Source organism: Thermobia domestica, chromosome 8 (assembly GCF_964235325.1).
Source record: "Thermobia domestica chromosome 8, izTheDome1.hap1.1, whole genome shotgun sequence".
Classification (NCBI taxonomy): Eukaryota; Metazoa; Arthropoda; class Insecta; order Zygentoma; family Lepismatidae; genus Thermobia; species Thermobia domestica.
The window spans coordinates 166,447,766-166,473,165 of NC_137461.1; the positions used below are offsets into that span (position 1 = coordinate 166,447,766).

At 36.5% G+C, this 25,400-nt stretch overlaps 1 protein-coding gene and 1 long non-coding RNA gene across 5 annotated transcripts in view; one reads left to right on the top strand and one right to left on the bottom strand.

The window, feature by feature from the left end:
- The window catches only part of LOC145693339 (uncharacterized), a 570,535-nt gene that overhangs the window by 445,134 nt on the left and 100,001 nt on the right, over window positions 1-25,400 (top strand). Inside the window, exon 2 of the long non-coding RNA XR_014132746.1 lies at window positions 2,094-2,153. This is a non-coding gene — a long non-coding RNA (uncharacterized LOC145693339). The remainder of the gene's footprint in view (window positions 1-2,093; window positions 2,154-25,400) is intronic.
- Cap-D3 (Chromosome associated protein D3) overlaps window positions 1-25,400 on the bottom strand; it is a 291,049-nt gene that overhangs the window by 140,139 nt on the left and 125,510 nt on the right. The gene's annotated exons all lie outside the window — the stretch shown is intronic.

Sequence of the window (25,400 nt, forward strand, 5' to 3'; positions counted from 1 at the left end):
GTGTGATTCCAATTTAAAAGTAACGTTAAATTCATATGTACCGGTAATGAAACCGAATCTAATCTTAGTAACAACAGAAATAGTAATCGTACTACACTTAGGAAGCATGTAATCATTAGATCTAATTTCCCTAGAACTGGATTTCGTAGAAATTTCATAGATGGCAAAAATTCTCAAAATACGAAACAAAGAACTGTAGAAATAAATAACGCGCAAGACTGTATTCCGGTTTATGACTTTCAATGCAACTTAAACGAATTCGTTGGTCATGTAACCTAAGCTAATGTTGTGGCGTCCGAAAGAATATATTCAATTGATTCTTGCTTTATTTCACTGTAAATACAGTTATGATTTCGTTTGTTATTTGTACTTTTGAATTCTATGAAGATAATATGAATAATCGTAACACATTTAGGTATCGAACAAATTAGTCTTAAAGTTTTCGAACTTTGGGTTTACGCAATATTGATGAACTTACGTTATGGCGTCCTTCAAAGTATACTAAAAGTAAATGGATCCAATTAGTTAAAACATTAGTTCCCTCTGAGATTGTGACCAAAGTTAACATGAATGACATATCTTTGAATTTATTCTTTATATGATAATTATTTATAATTTATATTTATTTACTTATGTTAGTTTTTGTTGTGATGTTGATTATCTTGTTTTGTTCTGGTGATCCTTTCTTGTTTAAAAGAGCAATTATGTAAATGTCATAATGATATCCTTTTCACAATCTTCGTAGTTTTGCCCGATAAAATAATATAGATTTTGTTAAGCTTCAACTTATAATACATATCAATGGCCCAAAAAGGACCTAAAATTAAACAACTTCTATGCCGTTACCTGAATGTACCTTCTGTTATCGACGTTGAAGTGTGTGAAATTTCTTAAGAGAATTAAGATAAAATATGAAAATAATATTGATATAAAAATAAATATGATATATGATTATATGAATTGTAATTTTTATATATACACGAGGGTCATTCAGAAACTTAAGTAATTAGTATGTAATAGTTAACGGTCCAGGACTTCTCTTTTTTTTATTTATTTTTAGAGAAAAAAACAAGGTCCTATTGTCCAGGCGCCACATACAACGATACTTGTATTTTTTAACATCTTTATTTGTATTTATGGGCAAAATGTACTTTTAAAATACGCACAAGCTGTTTAAAAAAGGAAGAAGAATATGAAAAGAGAAATAGAAGTAATTTCTTTTCTGTTGTTATGCGATGATATTTTTTTTATGATAGTGTTTTGACGACGTGACTTTAGTTGTCATAGCAACGAAAATAAATAAAAAAAAACTAAGGATCCATCTTGTGAAAACTATGTACAATTTTTAAATGTGTGTAAATGTTTAACTGTTACGTACTACAATAAAAAGGTAATGTCATATTGCAGTGTTTAGATGTATTTTGATAAATCAGTAACCTTGGTTATATAAATATACAAACTGCGGACCTTATGTTACAAATTGGCGTTATCTGTACCAGGATTTTGTCTTAACTTCAATCCTTTTCCTATTTTTTTTAAAAAAGTGAATCCAATATAGCCGCTTTCAAAACTGGCAGGCGACGATTGTGAACACACTGATATGCAATTTGAATCTCGTAAGTCACATAAGACACCCCAACATATATGCACGACGTGGCCACACACCAGTAGTAACAGTGCAACATCATTGGGACATGTCACAATTTATGTTCCAATGAGGTAACGTGGATATCGCAGGGACATCCCGTGGGATCTCTCAAGGATGTAACCAAAACGGATATTTGGAGATCCCAGTGACATCACATGGGATTTCCCTGCGATGTAACCAGAGCGGACATTTGGAGGTCGCATTTACGTCGCGTGGTCTTTCTGTACCAGGCATTTTCTTTCTTTTTTTATGCAGTGGCCTTTCTTTCTAAACAACCTGCTCTCAGATAATGAAAGATAATTAAGCTCAGTATTTGAATATATCGAATTCTCCTGAATACGATTTCGAGAATTTAAGATATTCTCACTGGACTGTTATATGCAGATGTAACTTGTATAAGAAACTAGCACGATTGTCACCAGTATTTTTTTTTTCTTTTTTTTAGAATCTGGGCCGCAGTGGTTCCTCATCATGAAGAAGGAGTGAGGCAACGGCGTCTACACAGGTAAAATTGTACAGAAGAATCTTATGTTTTCTTCCAGCTGCTATGTCACAGCCTGGCCTGCTTGTTTTAAACCCACTATTTGTTCCCAGCAATCAGGCGGTATATATACAGAGTGACGCAAAAGTCCGGAGCCCATAGGCCAACTCGGTTACTATTGCAGATATGAAAACAAGGAGATATGTAAGGATATTTTTAAATTTCTGCAACAGTTTTGTTTCTGTGCTAATGTACCGCCCAATAAAGAAAATACGTTACCATATATCATGTTGGGCTACAAGAATGAAAGAATGTGTGGCTTGAAATTAGCTACACCGAGAAGAATTGAAAGGAGACACAATGAAGGATAAACATGCAAATGCAATATCCACGCCAGTGGCGTAGCAACCACGGTGTGGGGGGGGGGGGAGAGATTGGGAGATAAAGGGCGCGAAATTGGGTCTTGCATTATATCATTCATTGTGTCTTTCCGCTCTCTTTGGTCCAAATAATTTCAAATCACACTTTCTTTCATTCAGTGTTGTCCAACAGTGGCAGCGTTGTACTTTTCGTTACTATTGAGCGGTATACTAATATAAACACAAAACTTGCTGCATTTTAAAAATTTTCTTCTATATCTTACCTTGTTTTCGTATCTGGAGATAAGTAACCGAGTTGGCCTACGGGCTTCAGGTTCTATCATGTACAGAAAATATTCTCTAAATATTTTGTCATGTTCAGAAAATGTTTTGTCATATGTAGGAAAATATTCTGTTATTGGTAAATAATTTTAAAATATTCCATGAGAAACATTTTAAAAACCATTCAGTTAACATTGTATAAAACGTTTCAAATACATTTTCAGTAATGTTTGGAAATCGTACAGGAAAAGTTTTTGGAAAACTTTTCTAACGGCATATAAAATATTTCTACAACGTTTTTTGTGTATATTCAGAGAATATTTTCAGTATTATATGGAAAATGTTTTCAACAACATATGGAATATATTTTCTTAAGGGAAGTAGGATACATTTTCTGAAGGAAAATGATGGTACGTTTTAAAACCGTTTTGCAAATATTTCATTGCTTTGTGGGAATGAGAAAAGTCCAGGGAAAACCTCACTTAGGATGGCTAGCCTGAGAAACCTTTCCGGCTGAGATCCCTACTTTCGAACTCGGGACCGCTCGCGCGAAAGTACAAATATTAAGTTGACTACTGCCCTATGCAAGGCAATGTGCTACTGATTGTAATAGAGGAATAAAATCAAAGGTAGAATCTGTTCCTCAAACTCTCAATATATATGAAAAGGCCATTACTCGGTATCTCTTACTATTTTTGCTCTATGAAGATTAACATTTAAACCAGAAGTATTAATTGATGTTTAGCACTTTCGGTTACAATAGTGCGATAAAATTAAAAGTGAAACATTCTTGAATCTACATACAAAAATAAATAAATAAATAAAAAACCTGCTTGTCAATATCTATTTCCGTTTTATCCATTCTGCAATCAGTATTCTAGGAGGGAATCGTAGATTTTTATCACCTCCGCTTTGAACCGATAGATAAAAGTCCAGAAAAGACGAATTCTCGGGACGCTGTAAATGTGTCAAAAACCACTTTTCGGTATCTCTTATCGTTTCTGCTTTATGGAAATAAATATTTAACCCGGAAGTATTAGTAATACCACTCATTCTAGCTTTGGAACTTCTTGTATAAAATAACAGACAAATTCTGACCAAAGCAACTAATAAATAATAGCGTTACAGTTTCGGCAAATTAACTTGGCCTTCATCAGACATTATGCATTAGGTAGGAAAACTACCAACTCGAAATATTTTGTTTGTGTAAGTCTCTATTATGTCTCATGAGCCAAATAGACCTCTTTCCTTTTTGTAGCATGTTTGCATATAGTAGAAATGAAAGATTATTGATTTATTGTCAAGTTGGCGATTATCTTAATTAAAAATAACGTGATCAAGATCATGGAATAAGTTTGCCTGATCGAGACACGGTTAAACGTTAGCAGTTAATTCCTTTTTATAGTTGCCTCTGGAATATAATTCCATAGTATACAGGCCTTATCAACATAAATAATGTCAGAAGTGTACATTATTAGTGAACAATATTATCAGATACAGTACAGTGACGTTTTGAACAGTGTTGTGTAGATTTTTTGACCCCTCTGAGTGTTTGTTGCCATTATTGTTAGAAACCATGGACAGAGGTAAAATCTTAAGTGAACAGCCACGTGTTGGAGTTATTGCGAGTCATAATGTGGGCTTTCCTATTCGTCAAATACCTTTCAAACTGAAATAGACTTCATCTATTGTTGGTGATTCCATCAAGCGTTTTCAGCGAAGACGAAAGAACATGGACAAAATATGAACTGGAAGGCCTCAATATTACGCCACGTACGAAAGATCGTTTTATTGTAGTGTTTAGCAAAAGAAATTGGAACTCACTGCACCGGAACTCCAATAAGAATTTAATCGTAGTCAGCATACAAATATTTCAGTTATTACTATGAATCGACGTTTGAGACTAGCGGCACTCTGAGGAAGAGTTGCTGTGCAGAAACCATTACTGGTTCAGTGGAAATTGTGATTCCAACTTCCACCGGAACTCCAATCACAAATATATATATTCTTTATAAGATTATACTTTATACGGCAAGATGTGGGATCATACCCACAAATTTAGCTAGTGAACGAAAGATGTTTTCTGTACAAATATTTTACAGGTTTAGGTGCACGAACATGGTGTCTAGCAAATTTCTCTCAGCAATTTCCAGACTTTTTCCAGACTTTTCCCGACCATTTCCAAATTTTTCCCGACTCATTCTAAGAAAAAAAAAAAAAAATGTTTTCGTAAAATTAAGAAAGGTTGAATGTAATGAAAAAGTGTACAAGTTCTTATCTGATCATAGAATGTCTCCTTCTTCATATATGCAATGAAACAATCTAATCATGCAATTTTTTGATCTCCTCCTCTATGGTAACAACCTGTTTTGACAACTGATTTACGATTTTCTGTTTCTTTGCTTCAAGTTCCTTTCGTCTCTGTTCTACTATTCTTTTTTCAGCGGCCCTGCGATCTTTTTCTGACATCACTTTTCTGTGGTGTTCTTTGGCTTCCTTGAATCTCGCGTATGCGTTTCTCATTGATAGAATCATCTGCTTTGGGATATGAAGGGCTTGTATGCCACCAGCCTCATTGACAGCATCATACACTACACGCTGCGCCACTAAAGAATCCTCTGACAAATTTTCAACTACTATTTCCCTGTTTACCGAAAAACCCCTTTCTAATGCTGCATTACCGTGGGAAAGAATTAGGGATATCTTTACTATTTTGCACAGATATACATCATTTGGTGGTAACACACTCATCCAGAAGTCATCAAGTCTGTGTTCATTTCTTTTGTACGACTCCATTTTCTCCCGCACGTGTGTCTGATCTACTAGAGCATTGTATTCTCTGTCTGCCTTTTCTGCAATATTACTCTGCACTAAAACTTCGAACGTTGCTCTCATTTGTTTAACAGCTTCTTCCTGTGAATGACCAACGGTTAAGGGATTAAGAAACGTCAGCGCTTTTGTAAGGGAATATTTTAGCGGGGACCTCTCCTGCAGCTTGGACACTAAATGTTGATAACATTCACGTACTTGCTTTCGGAAACACAACAGTTTCTTTTCACTAACTTCTGTACATCTCCTCAGTGCTGACCTAGTTGCATACCCAAGGTCAATTTCCTTGATACAAATTAAATTACTATATAAGTTTTCACTTTTCTCCATAACATCAATAGCATTGATACTCTTCCTGTCCATTATTTCTTTTTTAACGAAGCGAGACATCAATACTTTCAATAACTGAGTAAGGTTACCATGCAAAAATGGAGTCATAGGAGTGTCTGACTGATATTCAGTCAAGAAAGGCTCACAGTCCTCAGCAAGAGATTGAAAAAAATGCTAATTTTGCATAGAGCAACTTGTCGTTCAAATTTCTAGCTACTATTCTGAAACTTACAGTTGGGTTCTTTGTCTGTTCCCTTAACCGTTTCAACATACTTTCTCACATGCGATAATATTTCTTGGCTTCGCTTGGCTACCTTCGCATTTTCTACCCAACGAATATGGCAAAATGGAAGTGGAAACAATGACGAACCTGTTATTTCAGAATGCTGGGCACGCCTTGCTGGTACCATTTCGTACAAGTTATACAAGGTTCTAAGAAAAGAAATCAAATCCCATCCAGTTTTTTGTATGCCAGTCTTAAAACCACCGTGAACAACCGCCGTGAAGATCACACGAACCAAGTTCAAGGAGCTGTGGAGCGTCTGTACCAAGGGAGGCACAACGCTCCTCTTTCATTAGCCGTAAAAGCGCCCAATTTACATTTGGCCCATCCATTGAAACTTGCAAAAGCTTAAATGGATCAAGCGATTGCAATACATTCTGCAAACTTTGTAGTAGGTCTGTAGCTGTACTATGATTCATAAAAACAGAATTCAAATACCTGTTCGTGTTATCGTCCCAGAAGCGTACACTTACATCCATTTGAGCTCTTTAGCAAATCATGATAAATCATGGCAAGACTACACGAGTATGTTCGGTGCTGAGCTAGTTCGTGGCCTAATCGACGATTACGTAAATAAACGCTACCCTAACCTAACCTAACGTAAATTAAACTTACTTCAAACTGTTTACCAAACGTTTCAACCAAATCTTGCTATTTTATTTTATTTTATTTTTTATTTATTTATTTATTTTTTTTTTTTTTTTTGGTCCAAATTTCCACGTGGTTGGCCTACGTTAGATTATTTAAAGTTAATTAAGTCAGGTTTAAAATATACTAAAATTCTTAACGTTACACTTACTGTTCTGCACAAAGTAAAATCTTGCCCAACTTTGTGTATTAGTTCGTTACTACATTCTAATAACTTTTTTTTTTAAATTTTAAAAAATGAGGTACACAATAAAGTAAACATTTATTTTGAGCAGAACATTTCAAACATATTACTGTCTTTAGGTTAGGAAAACTTTGCTTAGGTCTTTGTTATTGTTGTTGTTGTTGTAATAGTTGGTAAAATAAACTTATTTATGACGGCAGGAATGTTGAATACTCAAAATTGACATGCCTGTAATTCATGGCAAAGTAAGAAATGGCATGTGGTTTGCCGTGACACTAAAACAACTAGCCTTTAAAGTGTTGAATTATTTACGAAATCATTGCCCAGGTAAACTTACCTGTTCGTGAAAAACAATCCAACATTTAATTTATACTAAATATTATATACGCATAGAACGATGCAACGCCCAATTAACCACCCGTTACTCTTGAAACGCAAAAACTTTTCTGCTGTCAGCAAACACTGTTGCCAAACACTCACTCACCACTCTTCTTCCCCCAGCACCACAGCAGGAGACAAACCGCACGCCTCACATAAATCGCAGAAAATCCACGGTGTACAAGATGCAACGCGTACCACGTGACCGCTTCTACGTAGAAAATAGAAAAACGGTTGAGATGGATCGCGATGTATTTAGGAACACTTTAAAAAAAATACGATGTAAACGTAATATATCGCGATGCATTTAGGAACGCGAGGTTTATCGGAGTCGCTCCGACAAGCGTCAGCATCATTTCTAACATGTGGAATTTAATTCCATTTTCCCCGACTTTTTTTTTCGCAAATTCCAGACAAATTCCCGACCATTTTTTAAATTTAAGACAAATTCCCAATTTTCCCGATTGCTAGACACCCTGATGAAACACCAATACGCCATGGTCTCGCTTATCTGACCTTAGTTTATTCCACATACCGTATTTTCCGACATATCATTGCAGGTAAAAAGTAGGATTAATCGGCAAGAAGAATTGCAAGTTGGGGTCTTAGTCTGTTTTTGATGCTCTGGACTATCGCCTAGCACGCCCGTCTACACCATGACTCATACGCCTATCATTCAGTGCAGGTACGTATCCAGGGTTTTTTTTTTTTTCGGAGGGGGCGCAACACGAATCCTCGTAAGCAAGTAATTTTAATGTTTCAATAATAATAATAATAATAATAATAATAATAATAATAATAATAATAATAATAATAATAATAATAATAATGCAACAGTTATGTATTTCTCTTAAACTTTTTTTTACTTTTCATTTATGAACCGGTTTACTTTAAACAAACTACATTGTAGCACAAACGAAACCAAAAAATATTTTTGAGACACATGTAAGGAAAACTGTCTGCTACGTATATCACATAAGAAAATAGCAATAATTCCACCTGGTATCAATGACATTACGGTATGTTCTTAGAATTATAACAACAACGTATTGCCCACAGTTTGGACATTGCCTCAAAGTAATCTGATATAAAAGTACCTCAAAAGGAAAAAAGGATTATTAAAATGTGCTTGAGTTTTGGAAGCAGGGTTTGCCCAAGTGGGCCCAGCCCGAAAAAACCCGGTGGCTTTTTTCGGGTTGGACCCACCTGAAAAAAAAAAAACTTTAAAACCCACCTGGGTTTTTTGACCTATTTGTTAGTATATTATTGATACAACTAAGGTGATCACATTGTAAGTGATTTTTATCAGATTTTAGACTTTCCTTGGGCGTATTAGAGGCTTTCACGTTAAGGTATACAACAACATTCAACATAAGACATTTATAAAGTTCTGAATTCACTAAATGAATTTAAAAAAAAAAAAAAAAACAAAACAAAACAAAAAAAAACAGCTTAAGATAGTTATAGAACAAATTAATAATGGATTATGCTTATAGCCTATTTGAAGTAAAATAAGCAATTTTGTACTTTAGAAAATATTTTCCGTGAATAGTATGCTCGTCGACTTGGCGACACCAAGGGACGTTATCACTCATACGTTTGACGGGTTTAAGGTCATAGGTGCCGGTACTAATAGTACATATGTAAATACATTAGTAAAACTATTAGTATTATTTCTTACTTTTGATGTAAAACACAAGGTTCTTCAACTAAAATTTGGTTTTCCAACAATAACAGTTTAATTCAGTCATTTGTTGCTACTCTTCAAATAAGCATTCTGTAGAATCAACACCAGCAATAGCGTAAAAATTCTTGACAAATTTAAGAAGCTTAATGCTCGGAGTTCCGAAGACTATGTAACGCTTACTGTTTCAAGTGCTGAGTTCAAATTTCCGTACTAGTGAAAGTTTTGATGTACACGTCGTGAAAGAAGTGCTCGGGAAATTCCCGAATTAAACGCAGAAGGATCGGAAATGAATACTTCAACAAAAAAACTATTTATTTTACGCTTAAGCCTGCCATACGTCCCGTAAAAAACGGGAGTGTCCAGTTTTTGGGCCCGAGTGTCCCGCGTCCCCGTAAATTTAGTCGGGACAGGGAAATATCCCGTATTTTAACTCCGTTCCATTTCTGCTATCAATATCGGCTTATTCGAAAAGTAGAAAACAAAAAATTCTGACATTGGCTGGGAATCCTGTAATTAGTGAACGAACAGTACGCTGTTGCATGTATCAGTTTCGAGGAAGTTATAACACCACCATGTTCGACTTGATAGCGAGCGAAATTTGTAATGCTACTTTTTCCATTGCACTTGATGGAAACTCGGATCCTCTCCGGAACATAAGAATAAAAAAAAAAAGAGGGGGGGGGGGACTTTGAGTATTTCTACATTTACAAACACAGGGAAGATGACTAACCTTTTCTTCAGCAACATATTAGATAAGTTAACAAGAATTATAATCTTTTTCAGAGGCTAGGGGTACAGAATTGTGCTTTGGTCCAGGTCTCAGAAAAATGTAAATCCGGTCCTGACAATTACACACGACTCAAGGAGAAAAGTCAGCTTTTCATCAGATTAAACTGACGAACGTAATTTTGGCAGATACAGCCATGTAAATAAATACTGCTAAACGCGCGAAAAATATTGAAAGTAGATTGTACCACTGATTTAAATAATTTGCATATTGTTTTCCTGTAAAGCATTTTTATAGCACATGAACTTTCCCCTATTATATTAATGAAAAAAAATTAAATGAAATGAAATCTTTTAGTTTTAGTCTCACGGTTATGCTTGCTATGCTCAAGGTTACGGTGATGAGAAATGAATGAAATGACAGAATGAAGAAAGTGGGAGGAAACGTGAGAATCTCGAGAAAACCCACGCACAAGGTGTTTGTCCACCACAAAGCTCACTTGGCGCGAGCTAGAATCGAACTAGGAACCCCATGCACTAGAGGTGAACTCTCTACCACTGAGCCACCGTGGCCTATTATACTTTTGTTCATAACCAGACTACAGTTCATATCATTGTGTTGAAAAGTTGAGAAAGGGGGGGATCTGAGGTGCCCCGTATTCTCATGGAGAAAATATGGCAGGTTTATTTACGCTGAAAGATGTTAATTTCATATAAGACATTTTAAAACATTTATTTATTTCATACAACATGAATTGTATCTTTGTTTTAAATTAATAGACTCCTTTTGGTATTCATATTTGGCGAACGTCAGTCAGGCTTCTGGATGACTTCATCTACATTTGTTCGTTTGTCTGCCGAGCTCCTTCATGGCTATGCGGTTTGTGTACGTGTCTTCGGCGTGGGACCGGGTTTGCCTCCCGGAGGGAGCTCATGTTGTTCGGACTCCACGTTAATCAGTAGGTCCCGTCTCATATAGCCTCGTTGCTGAGAGGGACCTTAAACACAAAATCAACTCAATTCGTTTGTCTGCCTCTACCACACACTGCAGGATACAACTTTTGGCCTTTTAAGTTAAAATTTTCAGAATACAAGCACGAGACACACTAAATTTCCTGTATAGATTTTCGCGGCATACCAACGTAAAATACCAAATGGCGTTTTTTTTTTTTTAACAGCGAGTATCCACGCTACGAAGCGCAATTTTCAGTCTTTTAAGTTGAAATTTTGATGGTGGAAACACGAGATAAGCTAAATTGCTGTATAGATTTTCTCGGCGATCGAATGTAAAATTTCAAAGTGGCGGCCATTTTTTCAAAACGGCAGTACGTAGAAAATTGTTGCAAGTTGTGACAATGACAATCTTGAAATATAGATCACAAATATAAATCACATTTTAACACTTTTACCCCAAAGACATTGAAATATTTCGAAAAAAAAAAAACGATTAAACCCGAAAAAACCCATATGGTCCCAGGTGGGTTGGGCTTTTTCAAAAAAGCCCGGGTTTTTTGAAACCCTGTTTGGAAGGGGACAGCTTCCAGGACCTCACGCTCGATACATCTCTGATTCAATGGATTATATTTATTTCTTACAAAACATGATTATTAGATGCGTAATATATAAAATTATATCACAGTTTGATTTTTAATAGGTCTTTTCTTAACACATCCATATTATCCGGCGTTCTGCTTGCCTGTTTTATGTCGGATAAGCGAAAATCTACTGTACTTCCAAATATAGCATATACATAGGGACTAGAGGTCTGCACGGACCGGAATTTTTAGCCCGGACCCGGCCCGGCCCCTTGAATCTATAAGCATTAGCGGATTAAGGGCGGAGCCAATGGAGCCCAGGCTCCGGGACCCCAAGCTCAGGGGGCTTCTTAAAATCCCCCTGTTTAATACTAAAATATAGCAATCAACTTACTATATTATAGGCTTCAAACCTATGCTAAATTTTCTTTCGGCTCGTTACGCTCGCGGTATCGCTAGATTTAAGTCTTTCCATCAGCAGTATTTAACTGTTAATAATGAATGTAACTAAACTAACTATTGTAAACTTGGAGCACATTAAAATATTACAGCATAGTTCTCGGTGGTTCGATAAGCCTATGAGGCAGTGGAAGGCAGCAAAGAAAATGTATGCGCTGGAACTATTCGTAACATAGGGCCCCCTTAATATAGTCGGCTCCAAGTTTTCAAAAGCCTTAATCCGTCCCTGTCTATAAGCAATATTTCACGAAAAGCCGGTATTTTTTAACAAATGTGTTCGTTATCAAGTTTTCATAAAGTAGTCCCTTTCTCCTTTATATAATTTTAGAGGCCGTGGTGTTTCAGTGGTAGAGCGTTCACCTCTGCTGCATGGAGTCCCTGCTCGAGCCAAGTGAACCTTGTGCTGGACAAACACCGTGTGCATGGGTTTTCTCGGGGTTGTCCCGTTTTCTCCCAGTTTCTTCATTTGACCATTTCATTCATTTCTCATCACTGTCTCCTTTAGCCTAGCCGGCATAAACATAGGACGTAAAACTTAAAGATTTCATTTCAAATAATTTCAATCAAAAAACAGTTGCAGGAAGTATGTAATTTCGAATAAAACAAACTACTATATAAAATTTTGAGTATATTATTTTTTAATCAAATTCCCGCGAACCTTATTTCTAAGTCGAGGGTAAAAAGACTAAATTCACTCTCTTATTATTATAGATCCGTTTCAATTGAAGCAGTTGAAGTAGTTGGGAAAAATTAAAAAGCCATACTCTACACCCCAGTATGCCACAATCGGTATAACACGGCACACTGGTGTGTCCAGCAAAGTGAACAGTGTGGCGCAGACTTTTTCCTATTATTTGCAAGAATATTTGTCAAATTTCTGTTATTTATTATTATTATTATTACAAACGATTCTTCCATGGATCAGCTGTCTGTATACAGTTAAGCAACCACAAGTATCACATTGAGGGAATGAATATAATTATTCACTTTAATAGTAATAGAAAAGTCTATTTGCTTGTATATTCTACCGGGAATAACTGCATCCGTCTAGAAAGTTACGACTAACAACAAAGGGATCCGATATTCTGACCACACACCGCCCCAAAGTCGTGAGTGCCACAAGTTTCTTCTACGCCTTGGCACAATAAGGGCTGTTGCGTCCAGGGAGAGAAAGAAACAACTTAATTCCATTGCAGTTATATGCGTTAATAAATGTTAACATATGTTTATAAATTATGTGAGTGATCGTATCGTTTTCTGTTTATTATTATTATTATTACTTATTATTGTACATTTCTTAATACGTTGATTGCCATGTGTATGGAATTTCATACACACGGCTCTCCCATGCAGCGCCGCGTGATGATTTTCCATACACAAGCAATATAGATATCCCAAGTTTGTTGTGTTCGTTCTATAGGTGTGTATGTAATTTGATACATATGGCGTAGAAATTAAAATTTATTGTCCACGCCACGTATATGCAAAACCACACACAAAGAAATTTATAAACAAAGACATTGAGTTTAACATCTCGGTCAGCAACGAAGCTATATTAGACGTCGACCTACTAATTAACGTGGACTTCTAACCACGTGAGCTCTCGCCGAGTCTCCCACGCCAAAGGCGCGTACGCTAACCGCTTAGCCACAAAAGAGCTCATGAACAAAGACACTTATGAGCTAAAACAAAGATGTGTGATGTGATTTTGGGTTTATAGTCCCTTTCAGCAGCGAGGCTATATGAGACGTGGACCTACTGATGAACGTGGAATCCGAACCACATGAGCTCCCGCCGGGAGGAAGCAAAGAATTACTGGCGGATTACTGTCCGTGATGTACAGGGGATAACGGTCAACAGTTTTAAATTTAAACAAATATAGTTTTACTTAAGCACGAATTTAACTTACAGTGTACAGTGGGGAAGGCTCAGTGGTTCGCAAGGATCGTTACAATATCAAACCTCGTCAAATACACTGCAAACCTGTCAGCAAGCCCCTATCAATATTAAACAGGTATTGTGTTCTAATGTTCATTTCAATGTTAACCTATGTAGGCCTAGGGACTTCAATACTTGCCCTCAAACGAAGGTGCAGACTATCCATGATTTGCGGTATTAAACTCTCTCTCACCCTCTGTATTCTCCTAACATGTCTCCCAGCGATTGCAACATTTTTTGGTACCTCAATCACTTCTTAGTAGGATAGCTTTATCTAGAGGCCACTGATTAACCTGGCATTGTATTTTTCACTTTTTTACCTTTGTAATTGACAATCATCGTTTGGACATTTCAGTCGCACGTACCTAATATTAACAACGTTTCTTCGATAATTTCGTAACATTGTATTATTTCTTTGTATTATTGATTAGCTTGGTTAGGCTTATTGAAACATTTTTTTCTTTGCACCGACGTGTCACATCTCTTTGACGAAAATACACTAGCTCTCACTGGAAATCAAATCCAGAACCATTGCACTTGAACCATTTGACCACAACAAGGCACATTTAAAAAGAAGTTTCGATTTTGTTCGGAAAATTGTTTGAGGATTTCATCAGCAATTTTTCTTATATACAGTTTACATTTAAAATAATTATAATCAAACTTACGTTCTTTTCTGTGACAAATATATATTCCTTTCAGATTGAATTTGTAAGCAATCACTGTCATTTAAACAACCATAGGTGTGACAAAAGTTTGAGCTTATCGCGCGGTGATATTAGCGCCTAGTCTATGAGCGAGAATATCACTTAATAAATAAATAAATAAATATCGTACACTTTATAATGAATTTTATATTCATATTAAATTAAGTGATTGGTGTAACGTAAAAGAGATCAGTTTTTCACAAATTGGCTGACGTTTACTAATTCTAAGATCTGTGCTTTGCGCAATTTTAAAGTTACATAATATTTTGAAAGAGGCATGTGTATGCAGCTTGTGTACAATATCCTTTAACCAGTGAGAAAAAAAAATATGGCACGAGAAGGAATATAAGAAACCACGAAGTTATATAAAAACGAGAATAAACACGCGTATACTAATACAGCAAAGGAAAAGTAAGAGTATATATAAAAGGGTTCTAACTCCCTTCTTGAGAGCCTAAGACGCCCAACAAACTGTCCACAATGTTTGGAAATAAATATACGTTCAATTGACTCTTTAATTATGAGAACAAGATAACTACGTATATAAGGTATAAATTGCTTTACTTGTAAATACAGGGTGACACACGGGAGATGAACGGTTTTTAATGAAATAACACTCAGGCAATTTGAAAATTAATGCATGTTTATTTACACAAAATCAAAGCTCATTATTTGCCATTTTAGTTAACAAAGCTCATTACCTGCCAATTGTTAAAAATAATGTCGTCAAGGTGATGTCCATCATTTCGAATGCAGGACTCAAGTCTCTTTTCAAAATCCTCCATCACACGGACTAACATCTCTGCAGGGATGGCAGCAATTCTTGAATGATTGCATTCTTCAACTCGTCCAAAGTTCGTGGTTTGTGGTTATAGACACAGCTCTTAGGGTACCCCCATAGAAAAAAGTCACACACTGATAAGTCGGGAGACCTGGGAGGCCAAGGAACATTGCCAAAACGTGAGATAATCTGTCCAGAAAACATGCGTCTAAGAACTGACATTGAAGTGTTCGCGGTGTGTGAAGTTACCCCATCCTGCTGGAACCAAACACGTTTTAAGGGGATTCGTCGTCTTCTTAGTTCTGGTTTCAAGAACGTTTTAAGCATACGAATGTATCGAGCCGAATTAACAGTAACTGTGGCCCCGTTCTCTTCGAAAAAGATGAAGTCCAATAATGCCAACAGAGCCAAGAGCACACCAGACTGTTACTTTTTCAAAGTGTAGAGGACGCTGGTGGATAAGGTGTGGATGCTCTGGAGCCCAGTAACGTAGGTTTTGCTTATTCACGGTCCCGTTTAAATGGAAATGAGCTTCATCCCTCATTAATAAAATTGCATTTTCATTCGATCCCAAAATCACTTGCATTCTGTAAGCAAAGTCTTCGCGTACAGCAAAATCAGTTGCCTTAAGTTGTTGGACAATGAGCATTTTGTAGGGATGGAATTTTAATTCTTTATGCAAAATTCGTCTAACCGATTCAGGATTGATTCGTAGTTCACTAGCATGACGTCTACCTGACCGTCCTGGGCTTCTGACTACCGTTTCCCTTACCCTTTCAACGTTTTCTGGTGTCGTTACACTGTGTCTCGGGCCAGGATGCTTCTTATCCAGTATGTTTCCAGTCGATCTGAAGTTTTTCACCCATCTGAGGATTGTATTACGGCTCGGAATAGCTGCATGTCGACCGACATTAAACCGCGCACGAAAACAATCGCTGCGTAGCTGTAATAGACTCACCACTTCCCACGAAACTGTCATAGACAAACAATCGACGTTGCAAGTCCCACTGCTCCATAGTGACTGAGCAGTGACTGAGAAAAATGAAATGGCGTCTTGTGTAGAGCAGAACTATCCCCCACCATGACCACCTGCCACCACCGCACTCTCAGTACTACGCAGTTCAAAACCGTCCGTCTCCCGTGTGTCACCCTGTATTAGTATAAAGCGCTGATTTCTTCCCAAAGAATTAACACCTACGAATACTATAAGTAGAAAAAAGTTCTGTTTGTGTTTTCCCCTAATATTTTTTCATATTTCAAGATAACTGTCTATCTGAAGTTACAAACTAACACCTTAAAACTTTTTCTTGAAAGAGAAACGATTTGTAGACTTATACTGCAAACCAAGATTCAAATTAAATTATTAAAAAAAAAACTGAAAACAGGTTCGCTTCAATACCTGCTTTCGTTGTAATGAAACATCAATGAAATTTTCTATATTTTGCAATATAAATTTAACATAACACTAAATTTTCAGAATACATAGGAAATCCTGGCTTCTCCAGAAACTTTAAATCCTATGACTTCTCGATTGTTTAGACTAGTAGACACCCTAAGATCACTCACAAAATGCACTGTTTAACAATAAATACATTAGATTTGCTATGGATTTACCTCTCAAATTCTGGGATTCTACCATCACTTAAGTTGTGAGAACACAATTTCATTAGGTTAAAGTTTCTTAAAACAATATGAACATATGATGCCTTCAATTCGCTGTTTGGATATCTTGTTTTCCTCCTTTCGTTCGCTTTTTGACAGCTTTATTCATCAATAAGCTTAAGACAGGCATTACTGAACCGGTTTACTAAAATAATTATTTTTTTCTGGCCAGAAAATATACTTATTTAAATTTTAATAAATAAGTATACTCTGGTCAGAAAAGTATTAATTATTTGAGTAATAGTTCCAGAGTCAAGATCGATGAAGTTACAAACCGGTTTACATATGGCAATAATGTGAGTTCTCTTATAATTAAGAATAGTTTCTTTTTTCCCATGAAGAACTGGACTTTGGATTAATTAGATGACTATGAAATGCGAACTATCCAAAACTGTAAGTGATGGACCTTTTAAGTATTTTAGTATGAAGTTTACAAACCAGCGCTCGAAGATTTCTGTCTTTCTTGTGCACGATAATCGCCAGGAGCATAAGACAATTTTCATATACTTAAGAGTCTTCCTCCGGCGAAATTAAAATACTGCTAATTTTACAGTAATTATGTGATATCTTTAAATAGATAAAAGAAAATCGAAATGTGGAACAAGAGCGCCCTAGACAATATTATTTTACATGGGAAACCGTAATTACGACTCACTTATCTGCTTTCGATTTCGAGCCATTTTGAAAATCGGCATTTATTTTCGCGCTTCTAAACAGCAGAAAACGGAAAGTCACTAGGTGACTTGTGATAACGGTACCTCACGCAAAATAATATTGTCTAGGGCGCTCTTGTTCCATATTTCAATTATATTTTATCTATTTGAAGATGTCACATAATTACTGTAAAATTAGCGATATTTTAATTTCGCCGGGATGAAGACTCTTAAAGCATCTCCACGAAACCAAATCAGTCACTATAATGCGTAATCACAATCATTTCCCCTTTCGTTTCTAAAATTATATCTGAGTATTAATGAAAGAGGAAACAACCGATTTTTTTAAAACACACCATATCCTCCATAAATGTGAATTCAATAACGTACAAAGAATGAAAAAGTGACCGACTAGACCGAGATTTGAACCCGGGACCTGCGGCATACCGTGCCGATGCGTTGACCACTATGCCACCCAGTCCGCTTCCCAGAACAGCCACTCACTCTCTCACTCTCGAAGTCGATGCTCTCCACTCGAGCCACGTGGGTTGTACCACAGACCTCTGATGTGATTGGACAATCCCTGTGTCCATATAATGAGTACCTATGACAGTTGTGATTTCATAGATATGAAAGAGGAAGACAAGTCCAGTCGGTCACTCTTTCACTCTTTGTACGTTATTATATCTGAGTAATTTGTCAGACTCGTAGGATAAATTCTTCATTTTCCATGTGTTACTATCATTCTAAGATTCGTTTAGGTCTACATGGTACCACTCTTCGGAGCGATTAAATATAATTTCTTCGGATAACACTATCCCCAAGCAATAAATTTATTCGATTCATATTTTGAGTTTTCTGTTAATACAGATTTATACAAATCCCATACTGCGTAACAGACGAACCAACACTCTAACAGAATTGAGGAATTGGAAGTTAGTTCCAGACGTCTGTTTCTGTCAATTCGATTCAACTGACATGCGAAACGCATTGTCAGAAATTAAGGAAATAAGTAGAATAAATAGGAAGAAAAACGCCATTGGCATTGTCTTTGTCCGAGGTAAAGAACTGAGTAAAATAAGTAACCACAAGCAACCCCTTTGCCGTTGCTACTAGTAATTCCCGGACCAGTTGACACGAATGTTTTTGACAAACTTGAGCTTAAATGTCAGCAAACAGTTTAGCAACCCCAAAAACTATGGACTCGATACTAATCTGTCTTTTTGGACATTCTATTTTTTATTCTTCTCACTTCCCACCCAACGTTAATGGGGAGATACGTTTCGACTTAGTTGGCATCGGAAATGATACTATTCATCTCAGTGACCCCGAAAATAATGGATCCAACATTAATATCGGTCGTTTTAGACTATTTTACGTCACCCCTTACTCCACAATATTCTTTTCCAGATTAAAAGTCATATATGTATATCAACGTGTTTTCAGAATCAGTTTATATACCAAGTTTCATCTTCCTAACATAAGAAATTGGTGAGTATTTTTTTTTTTTTCATATATTTTAAACCACCTCTTTCCCTTTAAAGTCCCTACCTTCCTTCACAATACCAAAAAGTTTTATATAGCATAAGGTCTCTTTTGAACTATGGCCTCCTGGATAAAATTACTTTGAAGTATGCCTAGCCAACGATGTGGATTCGTATACCGAACAAAAATAAAACATTCATATATATATATAAAGATATACTGTATGTCGCAGAAGATCGTGAGTAAATTCGTATATTTTGCTGAATCGTGAATCACTTCATATCACCATCTCAGCACACTTAACGAAAATATCCAGTTCAAGTTTTTCTCGAGAGTTGTGTGACAAAAGATTCTCGAGTTTTCGGATAATAAGAACGAAAAAATGTAAATTTGTGAAAACATTACACTACACATCATAATAATTAATAATAATAATAATAATAATAATAATAATAATAATAATAATAATAATAATAAATTAAAAAAAAAAACAAGTTTCCTAAGAGACAATACATAAGAGATGTATTAAGTGAAGGTATGTGTGTGTATGTAAGTTGCGAAGAAATCTCGGAAATACGAGTATAAAAGTTTAAAAAAAGTTTTTTTTTTTTTTTTAAATGGATATGAGATATTAGAATATCTGGTTTATAAACTATTCAAAAGTAATTGACGTACCTAGTAGAAATATGCATTTTGAATGAAATATTACTATTGAACTAAGATCTAAAAGCGAAAAGACATCACTCGACACCAGAAATGATGCCTGTAAACAAAGCTCCCTCGCAATTCAATGGTTTGCGTTCTCGCTTTTCGTATCGAAGGTGTGATTTTAATGTCGATGGTAGAATATAGTTTCGTTGGTTAGTTGACTGATTGGAGTTTAACGTTCCTTTTTTAGCAGAAGGGTGAAATCCGAATCACTACTCGAATTTATACCTGAGACATTGTACAGAAATCATGAACGTTGGCCAGAAGCACTAACACGTGGTTCGCATCCATATTCCATATAGTCAGTGATAAAAGAGAAGTCAAACTCTTAAAACTGACTAATAAAGACAAATTTATTTTATTGGAGATGTTAAAAAAGTCTGAAGTTAGACCAAAGAAAAATTGAAATGAAGAAATTTAACTGACTGCAGCATGACTAAAAGAAGGTTTATGTTTTTCACATCTCTATATTACCACGTTCCAGTGGAGAAAAGGAATGACATTCAGAAAAATTTATTTTTTTCTTTTTTTATTCAAAAAATTCTAAAAGAGAGGCATTAAAAACTTTAGTGAACAATAGAAAGAATACAAAGCAAAAGCAATAACTGTCCTTAACACGGAAGAGAGTTCTTCGCAAAACTATTAACAGCCTATGCACAGAAAATCTAACAGTCTTTGAGTGACGTCACAGTCAAAAGAAACAGAAGAAATAGGTTCTTCGACGGAAATACATCTGAGCGTCCTCATTGGATGGGAAGCGGTGACCGAGTTTAGAAATATCAAAAATAATATTTTGGCCAAAGTGGAATAGGATACAGGGCTATGATATATTTGGGTCAAAGTTACGGTGTGTAATGTAAAAGAAAATTGAGATGGTTTATAACGACTTGTTTCGGTTCATTCGAGAATCAGTGCGATTCAGACCCATGCGTGAGCTGGATCTCTCCGCACAGTCTATCGCGCTTCATAACCCGCGAAGACCCATCCGTGGTCTGTAGGGCAAGCAAATAATTAGCTCCGAGACATATCTCATCTAGCTGAATTAACTTACGGCCTAAGTGTACTTGTGTTTAAGTCACTTTATGTAATCGCGAATTTTACTCGTCGTTACATTTTGTTTTATAGTGTAGGAATGGTTGTAATTATGTAAGTAAAATAAGTCGTATATTACAAGTAAGCATAACTGATTAATTAAGATAGTGCAAGATAGAATTAACAAGGACTCATTATGACATTGGCCAGGTGTATCCTGGAGTAGATAGGGAGCTTAATATCGCTTTCTCTCGAAATTCGTCTTCATGGCGAATGACCCTTTGGATACATTTATAATTACACTGTATAATATTTATGTTACATATTAATGCTGTGAATCTAGGCTGGAATGTTTTGTGTTTTGGACAGCACGATCCTAGAACCCAGGATCTTTGATACTTTATACTACCTTTGTTATAATCCTTTGTAATTAACTCTGAAAAGAACAATAATTTACTATAATAAAAGGTACTGAAAGTTCCAAGTTAATTTGCTTTCATCTAATGGGTAATTGGTAACAGTGAATACGTAGGTTATTTCTTTACTATGTTCTAAATTTATATAAAACCAACTAAAATTCAATCTCTCGACATTTATTGTATGCAGAAATATGTAAGTAAGTTCGTAAATCTTTTTATTCCCACATTTGTCATAATGACAGGAGAGAAATATAGAATATATTAAGCTATGTAAAACTGAATACGCAGCAATGGGGACGTTAAACACACAATGCAATGATCAACTTCAAGAAAATATACTGCATAAAACATCAAACGAAAGTGCTAGGCAAGAAAATTTCAGATGTATACATCTGCATGAGAAGAATAGGTTTATGAAAAATAAAAGATAACATTTTTCACCCTTTCTTACTCCCCATTCCAATGAGTGCTGAACTTGGACTTAAACGACATTGGGGATGTCACTATTCACACCAGCGATTCACAAAACTATGGATTGGATATCAATTGTTTTGTCTATTTTTACATGTCGTCCTCTTCCCACTCACACCCATCATCAAGGGTGTCCATCCCTCCCAAAGGCTTCGACGCAACCCCTCAAACTTACAATTCTGTCCCCCAAATATACCTTTTCCGTCCTCAATTTTCCATCCTCCAGTTTGATCGCATCTTTCCAATGAAAAATTATGTTTCCTTAAATAACTTATAGGTGCACCTTGCACTCTAAAATATGATGTGGATAACCCTATCTCTCACGCCAGATTCCGATGGGGCTGAACTTGGGCTTAAACGTCATCGGGAGTCTATTCACCTTAGCAACCCTGAACACTATGAATTGGACACTAATATCAGTAGTTTTCGATTATAGTTCTCTCCCCCCTCCCCTTTTGGCGCGTATAGAGAGAGCGAACGCTTTATATTGAAGCTTTTGAATTAATACACAGAAAACCTAAAATTTTGAAGGATGCGAATATCGGCAGGGGGATATTGTCTGATATGATCTGCAGTACTCTGTTGCCAACACAACATAAAGCTGTATTCTTTTTATTGACACCACCTCCATGATGTACACTATCCACTACGTCTTTTATGATTACAAGTCTGGAAGTGGAGGAGAGGCGGAACGGAATGGAGAGGTTTCTGAATACGAGTTGTAAAGCCAGTCAAGCGGGCTGTTTTTTCTGCATTCCGTCAGAGTGATACATTTGCTTAGTGTGCATGTGTTAAATTTCTCTTGTCTGACAGTGCTTTTGTGTATTGTTAAACAATACATGCCCTCATGAAAACTTTTGAGAAAACAGGCAATGTACAGTGCTTGTTTTCGCATGTTTTGCTCATGTGCTATAGGTGTTACGTGTAAAGTAAATGGTTTGGAACAGAAACAGGCACTTATCCGGGAAATAACACCTGTTTTTGAATGTAATAATTCTTGTCCTGACATCAAATCAATGTGTGCACTGTACATTGACTGATCAGTACCTGTGCGACGCGCATGTACATGCAATGTTCAGAAGAAAATGTTGCGGGCTGCAGACATGTGCAGATCAGCGAATGTAAGTTCATGTGTAGCACGTGGTATTTAGTGAAAACGTGTCTGCGTATGTAACGGTACCAACACATACACTGTACTCCACCGATATTGTAAACATGTACATTTGCGTTCCAGGCCAGCCGGTATTTTAAATGTTGAACGAAAATTTTCTGCACATTACATATAATGTGTTCCGTTTTTTAACGTGATTTTCAGCTATGCTGAATTTCAAAGAAATCTGCTGTGATCATGAGCTGTTTTTTCCCTGTATTGCCGAATGTTCATGCAGGTTCCAGAGAATTGTTCATCTAGCAGGAGTTTGTCGTTTACATGTCTGGTACATGGTATGTTTTTAATACGGAAAATAGGATTTCCAGGTGGTTTGTTTTAGCAGAAAAGGGTTGTATAAACATGAACTGTACATGGTATGTAGTGACAGCATGTATTTGCAGGTTACAGAGAAACAGTACACTGTCTGAAATATAAAAGAAACATGCCCGGTAGACAGAATGTTTTAAATCCGAGAAAAGGCCATTTTCAGATGGGTTTCTCATAAAAAAAGGAAGCTGTTTTGTTATTAGGTGTATGTTGCTTGTATCAACATCATGTACATGCAGTGTCCAGCTACATGTTGCTTTCGAATGAATTCTTGAATTTCCAGCAAAACAGACTAATCTCGACAATATTGGAAGGCTCACTGTGTGGGTAGAAATTTGCAGGTGCGAATTTATATTTTCCTGGACCAGCAGCAGATACTGGTATGTTTAGAAACACTGTGTTGCTGGAAATTCAGTCTTTATTCTTATTTCTTCAGCAAAATTTCGAACTCAAGTTTCATTCAACAGTGTACACATTTTATAATTACCACAAAATGGAAAATAGCTAGTAGGTCTAAAGACCAGGGACAGGTTAAAAAACCGAAAATTGTGCCCTATAGTGTAGATGCCCGCTAGTTTGAAATAATGGCTGCTATCTTGAAATTGGGACCTGTGCATTCAGTGTTAACTAATCGAAAAATGTAGTGTTTGTATCGTCTGAACCGCCTATTTCCAGTTCCCCTTTCACTGCATGTTTGCGATCCCTGTACATTGCATGTTCAGTGCTCTCGAACAATATTAGAATAGCACTGGTCTTCTTCCTTTTACATGCAATGTTCAGCGGATGATCAACTGCTGTTGAAGAGAAAACACGTTAAGATCAGTTGCAAAACATGCAGTCCACAGATGTTCCATTCGGTTATAGGTACAAAACATGTGTTTTCCAGGTACAAACCAGGTGTTCACTTCTTCCTTGTTTACCTTTGTTTTTCCGTTTCCAGGGACTGAACACGCAATGTTTTTAAAAAACATGAGCACATGATCAGGCGTAAAACAGTGTTCCAATTTCAAGGGTTTTCCAGGCGCATGTTGTACATGCGCATGTACGGTACGTGTTTTTTTCTGCTGGGTGTGTATTACTTTGAGCGTTGCTGTTAAGACGATTTTACGAATGGCTAGTGCAAAGAGCCATTCCCATGTAAAGACACATTGCAGTGTGAAAAGTAGCCTTTTGAGGGCACTGTATGAACTAAACGACTTACTATTGCCAACTTATGCTGACATCATGTGCCACTATTAGCTGCAACCTGACATAGATGAAAATCGCCGTATGTATCATCAACTAGTAGATGATCTTGTTCAGATCAGTGAAAAGGTTACTGAAGTCTGGATAGGGAATCCATACCTAAAGCTTCCAAACGTACTATTAACGGTAAGATTATAAACTACTACAACAAGTGTTGACCAGTGGAGAGATCAGTGAAGTAAACAGATGTAAAACAGAAGAACTCGCGAAGAATTCGTACACGTGGATACTCTCTCGGCAATGTACCTTGAAAGTGTAGAGACTTCGATAAATGTAGCTGCGACATCAGGCGTAGAGTTCCTGACACGACAGCACAAGGTAAAGTTCCTGAACGATCGAAGAACTGGTCGAACGATAACTCTAGAACTAATTGACTTCAAACAAGCAAAGACCTTGAAAAGACAATGGCGTAGAAAATGAAAAGGTATGCAATTCCACTAGGGATAGTACTTTTGCGCCAGGGTCCTCAACAAGTGGGATTCGCAGACAGATCTCATAAGATTCATCTAGTGGGGATTTTGAAACGAACAGTTCGAGCGAATTTGAACCAGCGACTTCAACACCAACAGTAGACATTTCCAAACTCATTTTCCTTTCTCACATGTGTCCGGCGCATTTAGAACTGGTGTATCAGAGAGAGATGTGGCATTAATCGCTTCATCCGTGCTACAAGATACACGAATTGTGACTGCAGAGAAAAGGATCTTCTCATCGATAAGAAAACGGTCAGGGAAGAGACAAAGAAACTTGGAAACAAGATACAACAGGAAGAAAATCTTGATGGAAGAAAAATTAAGAGCATAATCTTAGACAGTAGAAGAGATAAAACAATATGTCAATATATATATATATAACTACATCGTCAACAGAAAGACGAATAGCATATCACTATCGTAACCGGGTTCTGAATAAGTGGGGCACCTGACACCTCCTTTAGGTCACGGCGAAGAATTACCTTCATCATTACCTGATTTTTTTTAACGCCACAACAAA